Below are 26683 nucleotides of genomic sequence, written 5' to 3'. Positions count from 1 at the left end.
AAACTGTCTGCCATAGAGGCAGGGGAAGGTCTGGGATGTGTGTGCTTGGGATACTGAGGACATTGCTGGTCGAAAATGTGCACTAGTGGAGGGATGGGTGTTCAATCATTTTATGACTGAAACTCAAATATGAAAACTTTGTAACTGTATCTCACAGTGATTCAATTTTTAAAAAAGTAAAATAAAATAGCAAAAAGTGCTTCACCTAAAAAAAAGAAAATAGACACTACATTATCGTCTTTCAATGATGATAATTTAACAATGTTATGAAATTATGAATTTGTCTTTATATACATAACAGAAACCAAACATTAACAAAAAATTTATTTATAACTTGTACCTTCCCAGCTTCTAGAAGAAGTATATTTTAAAAAGCAAATCAATAAAAAAAATTGTGTTTCCTTTTCTCTTGAACTCATATATAGATTTTTCTCACCATGATGAGGATTTGTGGGCTTTTTCTCTTGGATAATTCAATGACATCTACTTCATTATAATAGAGATTTTCAAGACAGCCATTAAAGTTTTTACGTGGTAACACCATTGATTTTCTATGCTCGGGGACCCCTCCAAAGCTAATCTTAGAAAGAAGAAAAATGACATAAATAACACTATTTAATGAGTTTCTTATCTGCCTAAAATATTTCTGAGGAACAGGAAAATCATCTAATTTATCTGGCATTAATGATCATGTTAAGTATATGATCAGATTTATAGATGATTCAGATTTACATATCTCCATTTGTCATATTTAAATAGTATGTTTAATACTCTTACAATTATCTTCTCCTATGGCACTATAATTTTCATTGATGGATAATAATTTATCTTTATTTCCATATAAGTCTGGATTAGTCTAATAAGTGACCTACCATAGTTACATCCTACTTTATTAATCTTTCAAGTGACATATTTGAGAATACTGGATTTTGCCAATATTTAAGTTAGAATAATATACATTTAATGATTATGCTGAAATCATTAATACCAAATAACTTTTGAAATGTTCTAGATTGTTAGCTGCATTGTGGAATTGCTGATTTTAAGAGTGGATTTGGCAATGTACTGAAATTTGCATTAGGTCTTTAAAAATTACATGAGATAATATTTTTTTAAAATTAAGTCACAATAAATTACAAAGTTACACATATTTGAGTTTCAGACATACAGTGTTCCAACACCAATCACTTCACAAATGTTAATTTCTCCCCAGTTTCCTTTTCAACACTGAGCCTGCAACTTTGACGGGCAAAATTGGTTGTTGCAGTTTGTACCTCATACTTTCACTGGTTCTTGTTGACTCTGTGGTTCAGATATATAGATAAAACAGAGCTCCACACCACCACTATGTCCAAGGAGTCCCCGACTCCTATTTCCTTCTGTCCACCTCTTCTTATTTCTGTACCTTGCTTTCTCTACTTCCGTAACCTTCTAAGTTTTATAATCTAGGAACAGGGTAACCTAAGAGTTATTTGAACTAAATGGGTGCATTATTTAAAAGAAATCAAATTTTGGCACAAAAGAATTACTTCTCCAAATTATCTCTGTTGCTAATCTGTTTAAGATTGCCTTACAACTCAAAGTATCTTCAAAACCTAAAACTAGATGTAATATAGAAGAAAGTTCCAAACTTTGTAAAATGTTGATGTCATATCGAAAGTGTTTCATCTACTTATTCCCTAGATGTAATGACCACTTAATCCCATGTGAGAGTGACAATAGTAAGGGACAATCCATCACAATAGCATATAAATGTATTCCCTACATTCTTGTGTATCATCAACCACAAGAAATATTTCACTGTAATTCCCAACTCGTAAGAAAAACTTTTTCTGTACACAGTGGTACATTTTCTAATAGGTAATAATGTATTTTATTAAGGAATAATAAACATCTCACATTATATTAGTCTCAACTATTATATTAGTCATAGAATAAGAAAAACTTTCTGCACACAGTGGTACATTCTCTAGCAGGTAATTATGTATTTTATTAAGCATAATTGAAATATCACATTAAATTATTCTCAGGTTAACACCATGATTTAATGGTGACATATGATAAGAAATGATCAGATGATCACAGTAAATCTCTTTGCTATCCATCACCATCTCTAGAAGGTAAAAAGGGAAAGTAGAGAGAATACTGAATCTGTGGTGATGAGCATGGTGCCATAAGATTGAATGTTTAAAGAATAAATGTTAATATTCTTATAAATCCTGATATTTACATTTAAAAAGTACATCCAATATATTAGAAAGTGATTTTTCACACCTCATAATCAAGATCCAAATAGTCAGGCTCTCCCTTAGCCTGGAAGTGATGTGTGTGTCTGTCCGCAGTGAAGTTGACATGAGTGCAGAGGAGCTCAATAAGGACACAGTGCCAGTGCTGGTCATCTAGCAGGCTCCCTAGGGTGAGGACCTCCTGGACATCAGAGTAGGGTGAGTTAGAGTCTCCTAAAAAGACAGAAATGGTAAATGAACAATTCCATCCTGTTCATAATATTGAGGTTTAGCACTTCTCACAATTACACTTTCCTTCTGTCCCAAGGACTGGTGAACTGCTGAAACTATTCTAGTCATGAAGCCAATTTTCTTCAGATTTTGAGTAATTCTATTTCATTTGTCCTTATAATTATGATTCATATCATTTTTTTCTTTGCAATAATGGTAGATAGCATGTTGAACATATAAAATAATCATTTTATATAATAATCAAGTTTATAAAACCTTTTTCATAAAAGCATATTCAAGATACGTTGTTGTTGCCTTTTCAAGATACACACTCGGTTATAGGATAATCCATGCACCTAGAAAGTCCTGGCTTATACCCTTGGACCATAATACTAGTTTATAGGTTATTTCTTCCACTTTCAGTAGTATCCTGGTTTTAGGATAAATCAATAATTTACTTGTCAAAAATTAGACATAAAATTTTATCTAACTAATTTAAATTCCCCAAAATATTTCCCATAGATTTACCTGAATTAAGAAATAAGACAAGTTTTCCTTTAATTAACTCGACTGTGATATATTTGCCATTTTGTCCTTCTCTGTACAACAGAATCCCATCATTTTGCCTGGTCTTAAATTTCAAAGAAATCACATCTTTTGTTGAGCTCATGTATTTCTGCTTAAATGTATACAATAAGTAACTTTTCCCATCAAAGTTAACCATCTTGGATTCTACAACACAAAACATTAACATGTTACTGAAGTATAATATATTTTATCAATTAGTTGAAATGTGTAAGTCAACACACAAATAGAATATCTCTGGTCTGTTTAACACAGTGAAAAACTACACTGTCAATTTTCTCTGTGCACTAAAAAGAACAATACTTGGACTCAATTCTTTGCCTCTTCTGACATTTCTCTGAAAAGGCATCTTCTCAGAAAGTCCATATGTTTGTATTGGTTTATTTTCATTCTGTGAACACAGTGATTATAGGAAGACGTTGAAGACAATCTCTCACAAGGAAAGTCTTTTCTTATATTTTATGGTCAGTGAATATTGTTTCACTGAAATGCTATACATTTTACATACTAACAAAAGATAAGATATTACTAAAATTCAATGTAAACGAGTTCAATTTTAAATCAGTAGTTTTGATTTTAATTCCTATAGAGCAAACACTCCCATATACTTTTGCTAAGAATAAGTGTCATAGGAATTTACATTAGATTTACAAAACTCATCTGAGCTCTTAGTAAATGATCTTCAGTCATCTGTAAAGCATTTCTATTCTGAATGGTACTTTAAGAAAACATGAAAGCTATTCTACTAGGTGTCTTTTTACTGTGATGTGACAATTTCTTCTCTACTTTCTGACACTGTCTTATCTTTTTGACAGGGTCGCTTGCATTCAATTTATATTTAAAAGGAGCGATAGCACAGCGGTAGGGCGTTTGCCTTACAAGCGGCCAACATGGCTGCCCTGAGTTCGATTCCTCTGCCCCTCTTGGAGAGCCCGGCAAGCTACTGAGAGTATCTCGCCCGCACGGCAGAGCCTGGCAAGCTACCCGTGATGTATTCGATATGCCAAACACAGTAACAACAAGTCTCATGATGGAGACGTTACCGGGCCCGCTCGAGCAAATCGATGAACAACGGGAGGACTGTGACCTGTGACTGTGATCACTAATATAAAAACAACCTCAGTCAAACTAGTATTAAACTAGTTTTAATACATAGCAATATATATATAAGAATTAATATCCCCACTCTCATATTTCGCAACTAAAAAGATATAAAAATACACTTGTGTAATAAATGAAAGTATAAGAAAAGATTAAACTGATATCTTTCAATCTAACTTTTATAAAAATATGTAGTTTAAAAACAGAAAGACAATCCAGGGGGCAGGGCATTAATCTTACATGTGTCTGACCCAGGTCAATCCATAGTACCCCATATGGTTCTATGAGATCTACTAGGCATGATCCCTGAGCATCAATCCAGGAATAAGCCTAAGCACTGATCCAGGAGTAAGCCTTGAGCACTGCCGTGAGAGGCACTTCCCCAAAACCCCCCAAATAAAGTGCGGCTAATATATACTTGATATGCTTCTCATTAAGTTTAACTAAACAATTTAAAGTAATCCCTTTATGTTTAAAACTCAAGTGTATTTTAAAGAGACAGTACAGCAGATGGAGAGCTTACATTGCAAGCAGACATCCCAGATTCAACCCTTGGCACTGCATATGGTCCCCAGAGCATTGACTGGAGTGATCCCTGAGTCCATAGTCAGGAGTAAGCCTTGATCATAGCTAGTTCTTATCCTCAAACCAAATAATAATAATAATAATAATAATAACAATAATAATAGATCAAATGAATCAACAATTTCATGTAGCTACCCCTTAAATTGAGAAGCTTGAAGACAAAAAATTGATGAAGCCAGAATAAATTTAAAACTATCACATTTAGACAATATCGTTTTTCTCCATGTACATTGCTGAAAGGCAAAAGTAACAATTAAACTTTTTTTAGTGAATAAGGAATTTTAGTTTTATAAATAATTCTTTTAGAGTCCTCCTACTTTATTGTCAGCTCTTAGTTACACAGGAAATCAGAATGTTAACAAGGCATTTGGCATACATCTCTCACAACACTCAGGGAAAATGTCCTAAAAGAGAATCCAACGTTGAAGTAGGACAGGCACTACTAGTAAACATGTCTGTGATTATTCAAAAGTGGGATCAGTTACCTATATTGTAAAAGAAACTTCTCCCAACTTCAGGATAATGTCAAGGAAAATCTGTATAAGTGGGTTAAGGCTATGACTACTCATTAGAATTAGTTCCCAGAAGCCACTCTTTAGGGATGGTGTTATGGGAGCGTTTCTGGAGAAGTCCTCACATATGCCAAAGACCACACACCCACGCCACTGATTTCTCTGCCAGAAGTACCTGCCACTACGAAATCCCTCAGCACCCTTACAGCAACATGAGATGTGGGTGTGTTGAAAGAGGAGCAAACCAGAGCTGTATGCTCTCTTGACAACAGACAACAGTTCTATCCTGGGGGACAATGAGACTTGGGTGAGTGAATTCAGGATTCAGTCTAAATCCATCTAAAACTTGCACATTTTGTTCTGCTGGTCAGTGTAATGGGGAGAGGGGGAGTGAATTTGCTCAGTCCACTTGTAGGAAGAGGTTGCAGGGTGCTCCATGCTTTCACACTCACACTTTCTCCACTGTAGCTGTGCCTTCCTAACCCTGGCTGGCTGGTCTTGGTCAGCCTGCAGAGTTGGGTGAGGTCGAGCAGCACTGTCCTTAAAGTGGAGCTGTACTCTGGCAACTGCTTCATGCTTTTGATCCCATTGTGGAAAACAGCCCAGAATAATTTTGATCAGATAATATTTGTCATAAGATTTTCCGTTGGTCCTATTGTTTGTTTGTTTGGGGAGGTAATTAGGCACCATCCAGCATGCTCAGGGATTACTCCTGGAGGTGCTTAGACCATACACAGTGCCAAGGACCAAACCAGGTGGGCTCCAGGCAAGTAAAGTACCTTAATGACTGTGTTATCTCTCCAGCCCCCTCTATCTTTGTACTAATAATGTCACTTTTCTTTGAATTAGATATGCTGGTGTGTTAATGCAAAGTGCTGAGACCATCCCAAAATCTCTGACTGGATGTATCTGATGATGGGCCTGGGAATTTGCTGTTATCATACATTCTCTAATTAATAAAATTTTATAAATATATTTTGAAAACTGCTGCTCTGAAACATAATTTTATTAACTGTGGTTGCAATCCCATAGGGAATCATGTAACTGAACGTGGGGATAATAAAAAATTGGCAACAGTAAAAGATTTCTGAGTGCACAATTACTAAAAAATTAATTCAAGGGCTAGAGAGATAGTACAGAAGTTAAGTACTTGCCTCACTTGCAATAAACCCACATTCAATCTTTCCCGAGCACAGAGCACCTTGGATCCACCAGGTGTGACCTAAAACCCTTCCCTAAATTCATTGAAAATCTATGACACAATCATAAATGGGATGCTTTTTAATACCTTTGTCTTAAATTTTATTATTTTCATATTGAAAATCATGGACTTTTGCATGTTAATGTTGTAGCCTGCCATTTTATCATACATATCAATTGTTTCCAGGAGCATTTGTAGAAAAATATACAATTGTTTTACGTAGATTTAAATTTAAAGGTTATTGTAGATGAAATTTAACTTTTTTGTAAATTTTAAGTTTTTTAAATAAAAATCATGGCATCTTCAAAGAATGGAAGTTTGACTTCTTCCTTTTCAATCTAAAAATTTTTTAAAAAGATATTTTCCTTACCTAATTGCTATGGCAAGTGTTTCCAATACTAATTTGAATAATAAGTGGTGAGAGTGGGCAAACTTTGTGTTTTATTTTTAAGGGAAAGGACTTTGATTTCTCCCCAAATGGTTATAATATTTGTTTTCGCAATTCATTCAAAATAAAACCCATAATGACCCTCAGGGATTTCTGACTGTGGTTGCTTGCATTGCATGTCTTGAAAGAAGATGGAGTGTGGGCAGAGAAAAATGGAGGAATATGTGCTCTAAAGCACATACATTACACTTTATGGAACATTCTACCCAGGTACAAAAGCTGTAGAAAATGATAAAAACACAAAATTATAATATAAAAGTTTTTATCCTAATACTTTTACTTTATTTCTATGTGTTTGGTGAAAGTTGTACCCTAGAAAATATTATAAACAAATGACACCAAGCTTAAAAGGTGCCTGTCAAGATAGCAGGCTGGAGCTATATATGTTGGGCAGAGGGGGCAGGGCAGGAGGGGGTATAGGAGCAGAAACCTGGGAACGCTGGTGGAGGGAAGTTGGTACTGATGGTAGGACCAGTCCTGGGAACTGAATGTCAAAAACCCAAGTATGAATAACGTTGTAACTCATGGTGCTTTAATAAAATAAAATTGGGGGGGGGGGAGAAAAAAGGCAAATATAGGTAATGAAATTGTATTTTATGGGGTAGGTTTCATAAATATTTTGACAGACTAAGCCTATAAGGTGACTAAACTTAAATGAGATACATAGTCAACTAAACATGTTAAAACCACTTAAAATAATGTATTTTGCAATAGTATTGGTAGTTTAAGTCTTAAATCAGAATAATCTTAAACTCAATTTAGGGAGTTGAATAACAAAAAGCAAAAGTCAGATTATTAGACTGTTCCCTTCAGCTGGAATTATCCACATCCACTTTAGCATATTATCATACAATTATGACTATTTTTTCATGTTTTTTAAGAACATGCCAGAAAAGAATGGATAACAGAGAGAACCGTAAAGTTTAAAACTGGCACTTTACAGAACATACTGCAGAAGCATCCAGCTATGGCCCTTGAGTCTGAGTCTGATTGGTCAAGATGTCCGTGATAAGAACCAGGTCACAATCTGACACTCTGTGATCCTTCTTTGCTTTAAAAATGAAAAACCTGTTTTACAAAAGTAACAGCAAATTGATTATTTTGTTGACCTGTTATCTAATTCAGTGAAGACTCCATACAGAGCACCTGCTCAGATGAAGGTGGAGTGTCAGAACCAACTAGGCTCTCCTTGGAAGCCACCAACAGAAAAAGGTAAACAACCTATGTAAGACTGGTTTTCAACAGTCAACATTTGGCATCAAGAACCAAAGGAGAATAACATCTAATAATTATAGATAAGTGAAACCAAAGCACTACAGTTACCAGGGCTTAAGCTTGGAGAGGCTCCAGGTCAGAGAGAAAAAAGGAAGACATCAGGCAGATCCCAACAGACTCCTAGTGCAGATGAGACAGAGTTGAGTCTGCTGAGAGACTAAAGAACCTGGAATGCATCAGCAGAGTACAGAGAAGAGAGAGGCAGAGAATGCAAGTGACTGAGAAGCAAAATTTCTAAAGCTTTCAGAAAAGCATGGATCAGTGCATGCCTTGGGGCTGGGCAAAGAACCACTGACATGTGAATGGGGAACAGGATTGACACACACAAGGACTAGTAGCCGTTCTATTACTCACCCAGAAATCTCAATACCCATGTAATTGGGTGGAGTGCTCAAGATGGTCTTACTGAGGAGTGGGGAATAATTAACTCTACACCAAACACTGAACTGACTGGGAATAACAACTTTTTAAAAGAAACACTTAAGGGGATCAAATTCTTTTTTTTTAAATTTTGTTGAATCACCGTGAGATAGTTACAAGCTTTCATGTTTGGTTACAATCACACAATGATCAAACACCCATCCTTCCACCAGCGCACATTCCCCGCCACCAATATCCCTGGTATGCTCCCCCTTTCCCACCCTTCCCCTGCCTCCATGGCAGACAATATTCCCCATAATCTCTCTCTACTTTGGGGCATTATGGTTTGCAATACAGACACTGAGAGGTTATCATGTTTGGTCCTTTATCTACTTTCTGCACACATCTCTCATCCCAACTGGTTCCTCAAGACATGAGGATCAAATTCTTAACATTCTAAGACACCATCCAAATATATATTTGAATGAAGTTCAAAAATATTACAATGCAAAAACATTAAACAAAACAAAAGTAAAAGTCTTATCTTTAACCAATATTTACAAGCATACATGGAAACTGAAAAGAATGACCCAGTGATGAAAAAAAATCAGTAAAAACTCACATAGAGCTGATGCATGTTAGAAAAACAAAGACAATGATGATGAACACTATAACCTTATTATATTTCCAAAAGTTAAGCAGATTCAGGAAAGATGCCCAAAAAACCCTACAATATCCTTGAAGAAAAATACAAAATGGAAAGAATGCCAGAGGAGATCAATGAACTTGAAAATTAATAGCAATATATTAAAATGTAACCAAGAGGAAAAATAATAATGCAAGAACAGAAACAGGGCTCTGAAGAATTGTGAAGTAAACAAAATCAAGGAGTAAAATATGTAAATACATATATGTATATATATGTTTGTACGTATATATATATATTTCATCTGATATATGGTATTTGCAATTGAGTCCCTTAAAAAGAAAAAGAGAAAACTGAAGAAAGATATAAAGTTGAATATTTTAATATCCACTAACTCTAAAGACAACAAGTAGAAGAAAACAAAAAATATATGCCATGAACAAATTTCTTGGCCCTTAAAATCTCTGGGGAGGAGGAGGATTGGAGTGTAGCAAAGGGAGGGTAAAAAGTGGTCGAGGTTTTTATTTTGGGTCACAACTAGCAGTTCTCAGGGTTTACTCCTGACTGAACTCAAGGATCACATCTGGAAGGGTTGACGGATCATACACGTACCGGGGATTGAACCTGGGTCAGCCTCATGCAAGGTAAGCACCCTACCTGCTGTGCTATTGTTTGGGCCTCAGTAAATTATAGTATTTTAAAACAAAATTTTTGATGCATTGAAGCTATCAGTATACGTGACATAGTACAATCTGATTTTGCTTGTTCACCTACATTATATAGGGTGTGTACTATGTCTTTCAGTATTTACTTTCAGTGAAATACCTAGTGGTGCTAATTTATGAACTTGTTTGCTTGTTTTTCCTTTTTAAAAAATACCATCACTGGGAAAGAAATTATACAGGGTGAAGACATGCGCCTTGCATGAGGCCAACCCCAATTTATTCGGGGCACCACATGGTCCCCTGGGAAATACCAGGTGCAACTGTAGGGGAGCCCCACAGACCAGGCAGGTGATTAAGAATAAATCAGGGAGTAATTGCATAATGAATTTACTAGATGTTAGATAAAACTGCACTGAACAATATCTACTATATATTAAAATATGTTTTATTTTTTTATTTTATTTTATTTATTTATTAAAATATATATTAAAATAAATTAAAATATTATAGGCTGGAGCGATAGCACAGAGGTAGGGCGTTCGCCTTACAAGCGGCCAACATGGCTGACCTGAGTTCGATTCCTCCGCCCCTCTCGGAGAGCCCGGCAAGCTACCGAGAGTATCTCGCCCGCACGGCAGAGCCTGGCAAGCTCCCCGCGACGTATTCGATATGCCAGACACAGTAACACCAAAGTCTCCAATGGAGATGTTACTGGGCCCGCTCAAGCAAATCGACAATCAACGGGAGGGCCTTTACCTTTACTAAAATATGAGTGGGATAATTTTCATATTATTTTAGAGTTAATTAGATTTCAAAATTGTTAATCTCCATTTCTACTATAAATACAATATAAGATTATATGGTTGGAGTTGAGAGAAGCATTTTTATTAGATAAAAATCTATCTTCTCTTTATACTTTGATATAAATCGAGAGTGAGAAACCCAATACCAAATTGAGCAGCCTGCAGAGAATGGGCACTTGCTCTCCCTGACATAGGAGCCCAGGTGCCTGGCAGGCAACTACTGTGTCATTCATTTTACCAGTACAATCAATTTTCTACTCTTTTTAATAACTGAAATGGGAGCACACATGGGAGCACACTATTCTCTTTATGACTACAGAATTTTAGATCTGAAGAACGTCTGGGGTTTTCCTTCTTTATCAATTCCTTCTACTATATATCATGTCTTTCTAGTTCTATTAACAGTTTCTAAATCCATTCAGAGTGGGAGAGCTACAGACAAGAAGGAAGTTCTATCCGTACTCTTTTCTCAAGCTTCTTCAAGTACTTAACAAATATGGGTTATTTAATTTTATTCAGTTTAGGAGCAGGTTAATAAATATTGACATGTCTTGAGTTCATTCATCAAAATCTCTATTATCATTGCATTGATATTTTAAAATATAAAAGGTAAATAAATAAATTATAATTGCATACTGGTCTCCTCTTCCCTGTTGACTTTCAAAGTCTTTTCCTTCAAATAACTTTCAAAGCTATTTTCAAAGTCTAGTTTGACATGACTGACACAGGGAGTCATAACACAGAGGAAAGGGCACTTGCCCAACATGTGGCCTGCCTTGCACATGCCTTGCACTTGCCTTGAGTGAAAGGCAAGGCCTAGAGCAGGTCTAAAAGGAATGTGGACATCAGGTGGATAGAACTGCTGGGAGGCAGCAAGGGAGGAAAAGGAAAGTGGCTCAGATGGCTAACATGACCCAGAAAAGTCAATAAGACACAGATAAGGAGAGCCCCACGGCAGACCCAGGACCTTGCCTGTAGACTGGTTAGACCCCTAAGAACACACCCTTTATCTCTACTTGCTACATATACACACATCATCATCACCATTATCACCATCATCATCATCATCATCGAAAGACAGAGTGCATATGCCATTTCAAAAAGGCAAGAAAATGTTTAAGCTTCGAGTTATCAGTAGTATAGCAGTTAGGGCATCTGCCTTGTTCGCAGCTGACCTAGCTTCAATTGTAGCATCCCATATAGTCCTCTGAGAACCATGAGGAGTTAATTCCTGAGTACAGAACCAGGAGTAATCCTTGAGCATTACTGATTGTGGCTCAAACACCAAAAAAGAAAATGGAATGTTTATAGGAATAGTAATGTAATTGTGGACAAGTGAAAAGAAAAGCAACTGAAAAAGAATTGAAAGCAAGAGATACTGCCTATTAAGATAAGCCACTGATGCTCTTCTCAACATAAAGTGTTCAGTGAAAGAACAAATGACAAAGATAAAATCCATTATTACTTTAAAAGAGAAATGTACACATTACATACTCATGAAAAAAGTAAACTGTGAAGCCCTGGTGATTTGTTATCTGTCTGACATACACAGAGAGATAGACAGACAGACAGAGAGACAGAGACAGAGAGAGAAAGAGAACATTGTCTCTAACTGCTCATGTTTACTGAATGACAGCTAGCACCACAGCTCCAAAGCAAAGCAAACGGGAAATTCTGGATTTCAGACACTCAGCTTTAATCTTCCTTATGCCATCTAAACCAAGGAACTAGCTAATACATTCTGCCAAAGTAATATCAAGTTAATGGCAAATCCCCATCAAAGAGCTTATTGAGGTTTGAAGTCAGTACCCCTGAAGTTGTTTGCAGAATATGGAAGAAGGCGATGCTAATTTCAGGGGATCAAAGGGAATCTCTAAATTTCAGGTGTCCTAGCTATGGAAGTCTGAGCTCATTTAAGAGATCCAAGAAACAAAAGGGTCGAAAAAACTGACTAATGCAAAGCAGGAAAAAATATGGATGCAAACACAACACCTTCCCCAGTTTAACAGCCCATGGAAATAGAAACACCAAAATATAGACAAAGTTTGTAAACAGTGGAACTTTGGGGATTGGGAGGGTTTAGAATTACTCTCATATCTATAATGAAGTTGCTTGTGCTAACCTCACCTTCAGAAAACACATTATCTATGGATAACCAAAGTGATAATGTTAGCATTTTTCAATAACTCACTATACCCACAAAGCCTGTCCCTGCAATAATCAAACCTTAATTTCTTCTGATGAGTATGCTCCCTCCTTTCTACTACACTACCCAAATATTTTACTTTGAAAGTATAATTCTGGTAAGTTCCTTTACTCCTTCTCTCCCTCCCTCCCTCCCCCCTCCCTCCCTCCCTCCCTCCCTCCCTCCACCTCTCCCTTCGTCCCTTTCTGCCTTCTTTCCTTCTTTCCTTTATTCTAATACCTAGGTATCCTCTAGACAGCCAGAAAACATCTTCATTTTCCCAAGGTCCAGTTTTCTTTGATCTCTAAAGCAGTGCAATTATCACTATACTAAACTCATTTGGTTGATGTGGTATTCAAGTGAAAATGTCTGTAGGAGTGTGGTAGTTAGTATGTGACACATTATGTATTCTACATGTGGTAGATATTATAATTACATACTTATGCAAAACTAATGCTTGACTCAGATACAGAATAAGGTATGAGGAAGTGTGAATGATCAACCTGACCTTAACCTAAAATGAAAAATTGTTCCCTGAGTCTGGAGCAATAATACAGCAGATAAGGCATTTGCCTTGCATGCAGCAAATCCAGGTTCAATCTCTGGCACCACATATGGTCTAGAAAGCTCAACAAGACTGATCCCTCACACATAGCCAGGACTAAGTCTTGAGTATTGCCTGTTATTATCCAAACCTGAAGAGAAAAAAACCAATCTTATTATGATCCAAGTTAGTCTACATTTTTTCAGTTTTCTAAAGATATTTCTTTAAAAATAGTGTGATTTCTACTAACGTAAGAAATAACAGTATATTTTGCATCTTCAAAATAGCAACTTGAGGATAGATTTTGTCAAATACTCCAATGTTCGTGACTTTTCTAGCTTTATTTTTTTTATTATCAGTGGAAATCAGCAGGTAGAATATAGAGATGATGTTCTAAAGTTTAGAGTAAATTAAGTTAGATGGCTGTACAGAAAGCATGTAATGAGGGGGTGCAAATAGAATGTAGACACTGTGGGGTCCACATATCACATGGGCATCTGGGCCTGCGACACCCACTCCCACAAGTGTCCTTACAGTGTCAGAAAATAGCAACCAGCTTTTAAGTTAACTTCTATTGTCAATTTGAACTTTGTTAATTTTGTGAACACACACTCTGGGAAACTTTAGACATCTATGTCTCTAAACTTCTGATTAGGTATCTGAATTCAACTCTGAAAGAACAGCAGTATTATCAAAGATATCCATTCAGTCCAGTTCTACACACACAGATATTTAAAAGGCTGAAAAGATCAATTATGGAGCAGTGGGTAAAGAAAAAAAACATGATATACTGTTTTTAGTATCTACATTATAAAGCATAATTCCCAAAAGAGAGGAAGAGAGGAAGAAAGGAGAAGGAAGAAGAGGAAGGAAGAGGAGGGGGGAGGATAAGGGGGAGGAGGAGAATGAGGGGGGTAAAGAGGAAGAAAGGAAGAAGAAGAAAGAGGAAGAAGAAGAAAATGCTTGCCATAGAGGCAGGCTGGGTGCAGGGGTGGGGGTGACAGGAGGGAAACTGGAGACATTGGTGGTGGAAAATGTACACTGGTGGAGGGATGGGTGCTGGAACTTTTTGTGACTGAAACCCGATCATGAACAGCTTTGTGAATGAATATTTCACGTGATCCAAGTTAAAATAAATAAACAAGTATGATAATCAAAGGACATAGATCAACAAGGGTTTTCAGTTTGGTTTTTGTAATGTCCTGCTGGGCTGGAGCGATAGCACAGCAGGTAAGGGCGTTTGTCTTGCAGGCAGCCCACATGGCTGACCCGAGTTCAATTCCTCGGCCCCTCTCGGAGAGCCCGGCAAGCTACCGAGGGTATCTAGTCCACCTGGCAAAGCCTGGCTAGCTACCCGTGACGTATTCGATATGCCAAACACAGTAACAACAAGTTTCACGAAGGAGACGTTACTGGGCCTGCTAGAGCAAATCGATGAACAACGGTAGGACCGTGACCATGATCTCAGTGAACAATATCCTGCTAACATGGAGTTAGCATGGTAACATAGCCATTTGGGCATAGCCATCACTCACTGTATGCACATCCGTATACTTCAATCTGCATCCCGATCCTGCCCTTAGGGTTCCAGGCCACGGGAAGGAAGCGCTGAAATCTGGCTTGAAAGGGAGAATGGAGTCTGTATTGCACCACGCTGTCTGCATTTGAGTTTCCTGGAAAGCCCTTGGAGAAAAAAAAAATGATCAATATAGATAGAAGATCATCTTTACATTGTTACCCCACTTGACAGTAAACAGCAGGTGCTCCACTTTATCAAAATGCAGAACTGTCCTGTTTTAAAGGAATTTTGCTAACGTTTAACCTGGAAAATGACAATTTCTCCTCAGGAAAGTGACAACCTCTTCTCAGAGGGTGGATCAATAATCTTCATCAAGATTTTTCTATTTGAAGACTATTTTAAATTTCAGTGCTACATTAAATGAGCTATAAAACGTCTACCTTCAAAAGCTGCTATTAGAAAGGTGCTCATCTCCTAAACCCATTATCTGATTCCAAAGCAAGTCAATGCAACCATATGGATGCTCTCCATCTTTTCCTCCTCTTTCTTTATATTATCTTAGGGATTTTTTCACATTTAAAATGACTATTTTTTTCTTTTTCTTTATTTGTATAAATATTCTTACTAAAGCATCATGACTTACAAATTTACTGATAGTTGTGTTTTAGGCACACACTAATTTATTAGCAGTCCCTCCACCAGTGTCAGCTTCCCTCCACCAGTGCTCCCATATTCCTCCCCATCCCAACCCCCACTTTACCCCTACCTGTCAGCTGTCAGCGTGACAGGAATATTGCAAAGTTTCACTGGTTACTGCTTAGGTATCATGTCTTCAGTTTTTTTTTTAAATATGGAACGCTTTATGATTTTGCACGTCATCTTTGTGCAGGGGCCATGCTAATCTTCTTTGTATCGTTCCAAATTTACTATATGTGCTACCGAAGCGAGCATATGTCTTCAGTTTTAATGAATCTGTGTTTTGGAAATCTGGCTATACCCCTCCCCCATATCATCGGTATAAAAAAGCCCTGATGCCTATTCACAGATAAGTCCATTTCACAGATAAGTGACATCATCCTGTGTTTGTCTTTCTTCTTCTGGCTTATGATTATCTTCCAGTTCCATGTTTTTTTTGTTTTTTTTTAAGGTTACAGTCCTTTCCTTTATTGGACTGCCAAATTTAATAAATGGAAAGTAAAGCAATCATTAAGTGGTTCAGGTAAAGAAAACATCTTGACCTGAGTGACCCATCAGGTCTACTCTGACTTACCCTAAAATTCCTCCCAGAAAAAGCTTCTGGTATTTCAGTATTTTTTTATCCTGACTCTATTAAAACCATCTGGACCGTATGGGTCAACCACCTATGAGCACAGTTCTCCGCAAACCTATTATTATACATTGTTCACAGTTTGATCTCTCACTAGAGCAGATTTCTCTGCAGAGGCAGCGCTCTGGAACCCATTAAGGTAGGCGTTTCAAGCAAGGCGTTTCTTTTTTCAGATTTGGTATTAGTCTGAACTTATCTGAGTTCCCCGGAGTACTACCACAAGAGCTGGTCACTGATAGAAATTTTGTCATTCACTTTGGAAGGTCTTTCTTTAGAACAGGTCATTTTTGTTAAGAACCCCAAAAGACGCTCCAAGCTCCTGTTTTTGCCCCATTCAGGAGAAACATACAAATTTTCCCGAGTCTGGCTTCACTGATGACTAAGTCAGAATTCTGATGGCTTGTTTCGCTCTTGCCGAGCTTTCTCCTCATTGTGGGTTTTCTGAAGTCCAGAGGGCTGTGCATCCAGCCCGAGGCCCAGATGACCTTGAGGATACTGGAAAAGGTGCCCTCGGTATGAATTCCCTTAGAATGGAAAGGGGGATGCACTCCAGAAAGCTCACACTCATTGCCTCAGAAGGGTTCTCATCTCGGAATCCCGAGCCCCTTGGAGGTGCTCAAGTATGAACTCAACTAACGCTTTACCAAAACTCAGGGCATCTGTACGGTTTCTCACTGGAGTGACTAGTAAGGGGTCCTGTCAGGCAGCTCTGCGCAAACCATCTCACTGCCTCCAACTGCAGATTCTCTGGTCCCCACTCAGGTCTGAGGTCTGAGGAAAGTCTGAGATTTACCTAAGCGTTTTCTTTCCATCTTAATGAGTCTTAAACATGTACATTAAAAAATAATAATAAGGGGGCTGGTGCAATAGCACAGTGGGTAAGGCGTTTGCCTTGTATGCGGCTGACCCGGGTTCGATTCCCAGCATCCCACGTGGTCCCCTGAGCACCGCCAGGAGTAACCCCTGTGCATGGCCAGGTGTGACCCCAAAAGCAAACAGACAAAAAAATTAAAAATTAATAATAATAAAATTTCAGTCTGGTCAAGACATCTGCGAGGCGTCTGCCGCATGGGGGGGGGCTCAGCTCAAGGCCTTTTTCACCCACGTGACACAGGTAGGGTTTGTCACCCGCGTGGCCCGCGGGATGCGGACCGAGCGCGGCAGCCTGGTGGAAGCCTTTGTCGCAGGTGCTGTACCTGCACCGCAGCTCCAAGGTCTGAGTCCGCATTTTCTGCTGCGCCACGAAGTCTATGCCCAGGAGGAAGCTGCGTCGCAGGCCGCCCACTGGCGCGGCTTCACGTCCACGTGGATCCGCTGTCGGACGATGAGGTCGGGGCCGCGGCCGAAACCCGGGTCGTGCTCCAGGCACCGGAAGGCGTGCGTGTGCGTGGCCTGGTGCCAGATGAGGTTGGCGCTGCGCGTGAAGCACCGCATGCACTCCAGACACTTGTAGGGCTTCTCGCCCGTGTGCACCCGCTGGTGCACAATCAGGTCCGACTTCTGGCCGAAGCACGTCTCACACGCGCCGCACTTGTAGGGCTTCTCGCCCGTGTGGACCCACTTGTGCACGATGAAGGCCGAGCGGTGCCGGTAGCTCTTGTCGCACTTGGTGCACTTGTAGGGCCTCTCCCTGGTGTGGGTCCGCTGGTGGCTGATCAGGTCCGACTTCCCGCTGAACGCCTTCTCGCACTCCAGACACTTGAAGGGCTTCTCGCCTGTGTGCCTCCGCCGGTGCCGGATGAGGTTGGTGCTGCGACTGAAGCACTTGTCGCACTCGCTGCACAGGTACGGCTTCTCGCCCGAGTGGCTCCGCTGGTGGACCAGCAGGTCCGAGCTCTGGCCGAAGTTCTTGCCGCAGACGTCACACGTGTAGTATTTTTTCCCCGCGTGCGTCCTCTGGTGCCCCGACAGGGCCAAGTGGTGCCAGAAGCTCTTCTCGCATTTGCTGCATTTGTAGGGTTTCTCGTAGCCCTGGAGCCTCTGATGCGACACGAGATCTGAGCCCTGGGGGAAGGTTTTCTCACACATGTCACGGCGATCAGGTTTCTCCCCAGAGTGGGTTCGTTCGCACATAATAAGAGCTAAGTTTTCACAGAAGTTTTGCTCACGTTCAAGGCACTGGTATATCTGATCATCTATCGGAGTAATCTCATGTACCTGAATAAAAATCTTTTTACCCTTCTGAGGGCAAACATGATGGATTTTCTTTCTTTGAGTTCTCCGATTATACCTTTCTTTGGAAGCGCACATTTTCTATGTCTCGCTCCTAGGGAGTTTCCCACGGGTCTTCCTGACCCATCGTTCTCGTCAAAGTCATTTTCTTGGTAAAGACTTGAAGAGACCTTCCAGTCATGAGAAATTTGTCTCCAGAGGTTTCCAGCATCATATACACTAATTCCTGCCAGCCCCAGAACTTAAGATGGATAAAAAGCAGTCTTCACTTCCTGGCCCTGAGAATTTGACTTCTCAAGGAAAAAACATTCCAGCAGCCGCCGGCGCCGCCCCGCGGCCTGGGCCGGCACTTCCGGTTACTCTCCGGACACTAGAAACTGGGCTTCCGAGCGGCCGCGGGCTCCGCGGAGGAGGATCTCCGGGGCCAGAAGGGAAAGGGAACCCGGGGGCGGGACGGCGCGGCGGAGAGCCAGGCCCAGCACCTAGGGCGCAGCGGTTCCGGGGCGCGCGGGCCCGGCCGCCCCCTGCGCGCGCAGGCCGACACGACCGGCTCCCCGCGCCCTCGCAGCCCGCAGGGACGCGGCCGGCGCAGCCCCGCCCCCCCAGTTCCATGTTGTGGCAAATTGCATGACACATCAGATTAGGGTTAGATATCCAGGATATATAAAGTACTCACAAGGAACTTCTCCATCTTAGGCATTTAGCACATTGGTGGCTCTATGGTAAGAATTTTACACCAGAGAATTTGAGAGCTAGAAGAAATCTGAGTAATTTTCTAGTTCAAAATCCATAACTTAAAAATGTAAAGCCAAAATAAAAGTAAAAAGACTCCGTGAAGGTAGAAGAGATATTATTCAACAGAGTCAGGATTAGATCCTATGTCTCTGGTCATGAAACGTAATGTTTCCCTCTGACATTCAGATGGTCTCATATCACCAGTATTTAGGGGACACTTTGCAGAAACACCAACATCACCTGCCTCAAAATACAGAGGTGTGTTTACTTAATTATAGTAATCTGACTCCATGCTAGAGAGGTCCAAAATGATACTGAGTTTTTATAGAAAATACATGGCTTCTGTCTCATAATTTTTAAAATTAGAAACAACTAGGGGGAAAGCAAATAAAAAGGATAATATATATACTTTATTTATAGATACATAAGTTTTTAATAATTTAATCAACAAAGGTTTAATTGACTTAAATTTCATCATTACATATGAAAGCAATAGCACAGCGGTAGGGCGTTTGCCTTGCACGCAGCCAACATGGCTGACCCAAGTTCGATTCCTCTGCCCCTCTCAGAGAGCCCGGCAAGCTACCGAGAGTATCTCACCCGCATGGCCGGGCCTGGCAAGCTACCCATGACGTATTCGATATGCCAGACACAGTAATAACAAAATCTCCAGTGGAGACGTTACTGGGCCCGCTCAAGCAAATTGATGAATAACGGGAGGACAGTGATTACATATAAAAATGAGAAGACATACAAACACAGGAAAAACACCAACACACACAGAATGAATTTTCTAGACTCTCCACCCCACTCACCCTGGAAAATATTTCTTTAGTAGTGTTTACTGAATTGTTTGGTCTGTGCTTTTGCCTGTGCTTTTATGTAAAAATTAGAGATCAATTTAAAGATATATTCGTTTTATAGGACAGTGACAGTGATTTGTTTTATAGCTACCTATTAGCAAATTAACACCCCCCAAATATCCACTCTTCTCCATTCTAGTAAACATTACCACCACATTACACCAGTAAAACAATGACTTGTTTTTAAGATGGGCAGAAAGTCACAACTGTCTATAAACAACAGCAGTCTTCTTTGTATACAAACATTTCAACCAGCTCCCTTTCCATTTTTCCTTCCACTAGAGAATCTGCTATAGTGTAAAGGTTGTTTTGCAGTAGCCAGAATATCAACCAGTTATTCCTGTTCCCAACATCTTATTTTATTTAGCTTTTTTTCATTTATTGATTCTGTGGTTTACAATACTATTAATAATGGCTTCTTGTGTCCATAATTCAAATACCACATCCATTATAACCGTACCCTCGTCCTAAGAACCCCAACACTCCTCCCCATCAAACCCTCCACCCAAGTCGATTGTGAGAATCAGTTCTCCCATTAAATTTGCACCTTTGTTGCTACCTTGCTGTATGTTTTTAATTCCCAAAATATTTGAGCAAGATCATTCTACTCAAAGTATTTTAGAAAATGGGCCCAAGATTCTTCCTTTAAAGCCTCATTTTTCTTTTGAAATTTGACATCACTGATTCTTCATCAACTACTTAACTGATTTTCCCAGATCATCAATGCATCTTGAAGTTGCAACATATTAGAATTAGAGCTAAAAGTTTTTAGAGTTAATTACACAAAATGTAAGAAAATTTGCCCCATTCAATGACCTGTTACATTATGCTCTGAAAAATAAACAAAAAAGAACGAATCCTTCAGTATGATGTCTCTTTTGAAATTTATGAAAAATTAGAAAGTATCTAAGTTCTATGAACTTTATGGAACGTATATTCAAAACAAATTTAGGATTATTTTGACGTACTTTAACTCCAAAATCTCTTGTCTCATCTCACAGTTTCAATATCCAGAAACATAAAGGTGTTCACAAAATAGTACTTCATTTAGTAGTAATGAAATTAGAAAATCAGAGTCAATATTTCCTCATGTTTATTTGCACTAGGAGGACAAACTCACTTATCTTCTAAGCAATTGATACAAATAGCTGGTTATAAAGATATAAAGACAGCCCACAGACTGAGAAAAATTATTTATCCAATACTCATCTGATATGGGTTGTTAATATCGATATCAAAAGCACTAGTAGAAATTTACAAGAACAAAACATACAATGCTCTCAAACAATGGTAAGAAGAAATGAACAGAAACTTCCTGAAAGAAGAAATACAAATGGCCAGAAGACACATGAAAAAATGCTCTACATCTCTACTATTCAGGGAGATGCAAATCAAAGCAACAATGAGATGTCATCTCACACCACAAAAACTGGCACACATCAAAAAGAGCAAGAGCAATTATTGCTGACATAGATGTCAGGAGAAAAGTACATTCCTTCATAGTGGGTGGGAATGCCAACTGGTCCAACCATTTTGGAAAACAATATGGGCCTTCCTCAAAAAACTAGAAACTGTTCTCCTGAGTGATCTTCGCTCAATTGTTTAAGGATGGTTAATAATGGCTCTTAGACCAAATAAAGGGTGTTTGGAGGATCCTCCCAAGAGGGGAGATGCATGTTGAAAGTAGACTATGGACTGAACATGTTTGCCACTCAAAGCCTCTTTTGCACACCACAACACCCAAAAGGAGAGAGAGAACACAGGGGATTGCCCTGCCACAGAGGCAGGGTAAGATGGGAGGGATGGGGTGGGAGGGATATTATCCATGGTGGTGGAAAATGGGCACTGGTGGAGGGATGGGTATTTGATCATTGTATAATCGAAACCCAAGCACAAAAAATTGTAAATCTACAACTGTACCTCATGGTGTTTCACTAAAAATAATTTAAAAAAAAAAAGATTTACAGCCAACTTATCTGATGAAACCTTCAGGTCTGAAGACAGTGATGGGATATAGTGAAAACACTCAATGAAATAAATGCCTCACCAAAAATAAAAAAAATAATGGCTCTTAGGTCAGATGTCTAGGAATAAGAATCCATTTGTGAGGAACCAACTGTTCATCTGTGCCAGGCTACTGAGTGTCTCCACGGCAGTGTTCTGGTATGTGCAAAATGAAGTAGAGATGCTGACTGAAGGGGATAGAAAACAGGCTCCAGTGTAAAAGACACCTAGGGAAGAGCTCCTTTCCTTAATATTCCACAGAGCCCCAGGTTGGTATAACTGTGATATTACTATGAAACATCTGGGGATGAAGAGCTTCAGAAAGAAACCTATACATAAATATACATTTTCTCTAATTAATCTGTCCTTTTTTTCTGTTCATGTTTGCAAGTTCCCAGTCATTGAAGCAAAGATGTTTGTTTGGGGGGGTCACATGTAATTTAGGTGTTATTGTCTGTGTGTTCAGGGGTCACTACTGGCATTACCTGAAAACCATATGTAGTGGTGGGTAAGGATTCAGCATTCACTGCATGCAAGACTAGCGCCTTAACCCCTGTACCATATATCTCTGGCCAGGATGCAGATCTGCATGTGGAGATTGCCCTTAAGTGAAGGAATTAGACAAAGCAGGTTCCTATTTCTACCTGAAAGTTCTATATACTATTAATTATTCTCTTATTGATATGAAGGAGTAACTCTTTATGCAACAATCCAAATCAACATCTTTTTTTAATTCAATCAGCGTGAGATACAATTACAAAACTTTCATGTTTGAGTTTTAGTTATACAATGATCGAACACCTATCCTTCCACCAGTGCACATTCTTCACTACCAATGTCCCTTTCCAACCCTTCCTGCCTCTATGGCAAACAATTTCCCCTATACTCTCTCTCTCTACTTTCGGGCATTGTGGTTTGCAATATGGCCAAATCAACATCTTATAGTACTTTATCACTGTGGATAAAATTTTATTTGCTTAAATTAGTGGAATCTATATTCACTAAAATATTTTGTACTCACTTTAGAGGCATCTAAGAAATGAATCCAAGAAAGGAGAAGAGAAAAAAATAGTATCTAATTATTCATCAAAGTGGTTTGATGATATTCCATGCTGGAAATGAAGGTCAGGTCTTATTATCAGCTCATTTCAAACATCATGACATGACTTTGGTCACCTAAATCTGACTCAATGAAAGGAAGAGCTTATTGATGTCGCACTACTTATAAAGCAACGTTCCTTTTAATCATTTCCCTTCTAGATTATTTTAGAGACATTAAAGAAAGTTTTAGGAGAAAATCCCCTAATTTATTATAATAGATATTCTCAAGTTCTATCACAAAGCTTAGAAATATTTTAGAAATGTAACTAGGATATTAGTATCATGCACTTCATCTACTTCATGTACAATGTTATCTATAAATTAGTAAAGGGAGGGATTTATCTCCAGTTGTAAAAATGTTTAAAAGGCAAGTGTTGAAAAGTCATGATTGAAGTCTAACACAGGCGTATGCAGATGAGCTGTAAAGGATTGTTGGATGAACACCAATAACTTTTGAAACACTGGACAAACCACAACGTAGGATTGAGATTTACCACAAGTAGACTTTTTAAAATTATTATTATTGAATCACTGTGAGAACAGTTACAAAGCTTTCAGGCTTAAGTCTCGGTCATACAATGATCAAACACCCATCCCTTCAGTAGTGCACATGTTCCACCACCAAGAACCCCAGTATACCCCCCATCCCACCCCTCCATGCCTGTGTGGCAGATGATTTCCACTTTACTCTCTCTCTCTCTACTTTGATTACATTCAATTTTTCGACAAAAGACCCACCATTATTATTTGGAATTTTCCCCTAACAATCAAACCTGCTGAAAAGGCACTGTAGCACTGTCCTCCCGTTGTTCATCGATTTGCTCAAGCAGGCACCAGTAATGTCTCACAACAAATTGTGAGAATTGTCGTTACTGTTTTTGGCATAACAAATACATCACGGGTAGCTTGCCAGGCTTTGCTGTGTGGGCGAAATACTCTCGGTAGCTTGCCGGGCTCTCCGAGAGGGGTGGAAGAATCGAACCCAGGTTGGCCGTGTGCAAGGTAAATGCCCTACCTGCTGTGCTATTGCTCCAGCCCTCTGAAAAGGCATCATTAGATAATTTGTTTTCTATTGCTGATAATGAAGAGCATATGATGTCGCGTGGCCACGCAATTTTGTATTTCTGATATTTTAGTAATTAAATCTGGAGGGATTTCTGCCAGAAGCCAATGGATTATGAGATTAGTTTGTGTGTCTCTGGGATCATGGCCATTCCAGGAGTTGGTAGAGTCATTTGTGGGCAGCAACTCGGGGTCTAGTCAGGGCAGAAGGAAGGGCCATTTCCGCCCCCATATCCCGTAAGGCCTGGTGTGTCTTGTCATACCCCTCTGTCAACAGGCTCTGAAAGATTGTGCCACTGAGGGGAAAATGCGGAAGGGACAACGCCCTTTCCTACCCGGGGTGGCAGGGGCCGTAGCTTAATTCACAGTGCAAAAGCATTTCTGCCTGAAGCCTCTGTGTTCCAACAAATATCCATTTTAAGTTTGCTTGTATTTCTTCTCTAGAGTATCTAGGGAGCAGCCTAGGTATTCAGAAATAGAACATGAGTCTCCAAAGCTTTTGGATCCTAGTAGCCTCTTTCTGAAAGTTAACCATACTTTGCTCTAGGTCAAGGACTCTGATCCTCCTATTAATCCAACAATCTTTATTGAACCACAGTTGCAGGCAATTGTGAATAAGAGAGCAGGAGAGAAGAACAAAGGCAACAGTTGCCTTTCTCAGAACTGCTAACATTTCAGCCTAACGCACTTCTATCTGAGCACAGTTGGTACCCAGAGAGAAAGGGAAATGCTCATCTCTGGCAGTTTGAGAATGTGACAGAACATTTTGTTTGGCGGCCTTATTCTTTTGCTTCTGACTGGTTCTGTGGAAAGAACATAAAACATCTAGAAGGCCTACAACAGGATAAGTGGTTTCTATGTGATTTCTGAAAGTGTTTTGTTTTTACAATATCTCACTTTTATTGTACAGCTGTCTATGCCATGAGTACATTTCAGAGAAAAATCTTAAGTGAGCATTCAAAGAGAGCAATAAAAACATATTGTAGTGAGATCAAGTGGGTATTTGAACAATTTATAATTACATTTCCAAATATAAAATGCTTTATTCCTCATGAGATGGGCTTGTTAGGAATCAGATAAATTCATGAATGTGCTCAATTTCCATTATGTTTTTCTCAGGGGCTATTTCTCTGAAAATGCTTAAAGCTGCTTAATTGAAGATATTTTAGGAAAAATACCTTGACCATCCTGCAATTTTTATAAAAACCACTTAAAATGATTTTAGAACTGATGAAGGATTTTCCTGTTATTGGTCTGTGAAGACAATTTTTATTCTATATATTTTAATACACAACATTTTGAAAATAACTATAGTGGGGTAGATGTCTATACAGGAATGACATTTTCCATACAAAACCTGTTTCTCAAAGATAAATTAGGAACAGAGGGAGAGTCAGTGTCCTTTTTTTTTCTCCATTTGGACTAGCCTGTCTTATCAATGAACACGAATCCCATCACGCAAAAGAGTCTGGGCCTAGAACCTACAATCTCTTCTAAACTGGACCCTTTGACCCAGGAACTACAATAGTTTTCCACAGAGTGTTCTACCAGGGCCCTGTGATTCCTGGGCAAGCAAGAATTTTCTTGCTGAACGGCATCTTAAAATCAAGAACTTTAAGATCTGATCCAATAGTAAAATCAATAGACAGAAACCAATAAAACATGGTCTTGAAAATTAATTAAAATACAGGACTAGGGGGTCTTTCAGGGGTCAGAGGTAGATGCTTGGCATAGCTTTTTTGGTTTTTTGCTTTTTGGGTCACACCCAGCAACACTCAGGGGTTACTCCTGGCTTTGCACTCAGGAATTACTCCTGGAGGTGCTCTGGGGACCATGTGGGATTCTAGGAACCAAACCCGAGTCAGCCGACTGCAAGGCAAATTCCCTACTCACTGTGCTATCACTCCAGCCCCTTGGCATACCTTTGTATGGAACAATAGGTATAGATGAAAAAACTTACCATGAGAGGCTGGAGTAATAGTACAGCAGGTAGGGTGTTTTCCTTGCACAATGCTGACCAGGGTTAAATCTCAGAAACCCATATGATCCCTTGTGCCCCACCAGGAGTGATTCTTGAGTGCGAAGTCAGAAGCAAGCACTGAGCACGATGTGTGTGGCCCAAAACAGGAAAGAAGGGAGGGAGGAAGGGAGGGAGGGAGGGAGGGAGGGAGGGAGGGAGAGATGGCTGGGTTCTGGAGGTTTTAGGTTGTAAGGGCTCTGCTTGGGGCAGGGAGGGAAACTCAACCCGCACCTCTTCAAGGGGGTCCTGGTGAAGACATCCTGGCACGGGGGCAGGAGACTGCATTGCTCTCTTCCGGGAGCTTTGTGTTATGGAACAAAGCAGAACCCCAGCAGGTGAAAACCTCCAGAATCCAGCCAGAGCCATGCTCAAAACCACTTTCCACATGTTCAGACGAGCCTCACGCATGTAGAATATGGCAGAGGAATCCAGGTATGCGGGACCTATGGATGAGATCTCCAAGCCTGCTCGGATTGGTCCTGAGACTCCTCCGCCCAGATCCCCAGTTTTCCAC

At 39.5% G+C, this 26683-nt stretch overlaps 1 non-coding gene and 1 pseudogene across 1 annotated transcript; both read right to left on the bottom strand.

Moving 5' to 3' along the window:
- LOC130035184 (contactin-associated protein-like 3) overlaps window positions 1–26683 on the bottom strand; it is a 201800-nt pseudogene that overhangs the window by 142049 nt on the left and 33068 nt on the right.
- LOC130036265 (U6 spliceosomal RNA) lies at window positions 15730–15836 on the bottom strand. Its single transcript, XR_008794318.1, has one exon. It is a non-coding gene; the product is annotated as a U6 spliceosomal RNA (small nuclear RNA).

This window comes from Sorex fumeus, unplaced genomic scaffold, assembly GCF_029834395.1.
Source record: "Sorex fumeus unplaced genomic scaffold, SorFum_2.1 ptg000063l, whole genome shotgun sequence".
NCBI lineage: Eukaryota > Metazoa > Chordata > Mammalia > Eulipotyphla > Soricidae > Sorex > Sorex fumeus.
Note: the sequence above shows the minus strand (reverse complement) of the source record. Positions and strands in the feature narration are given on the sequence as shown.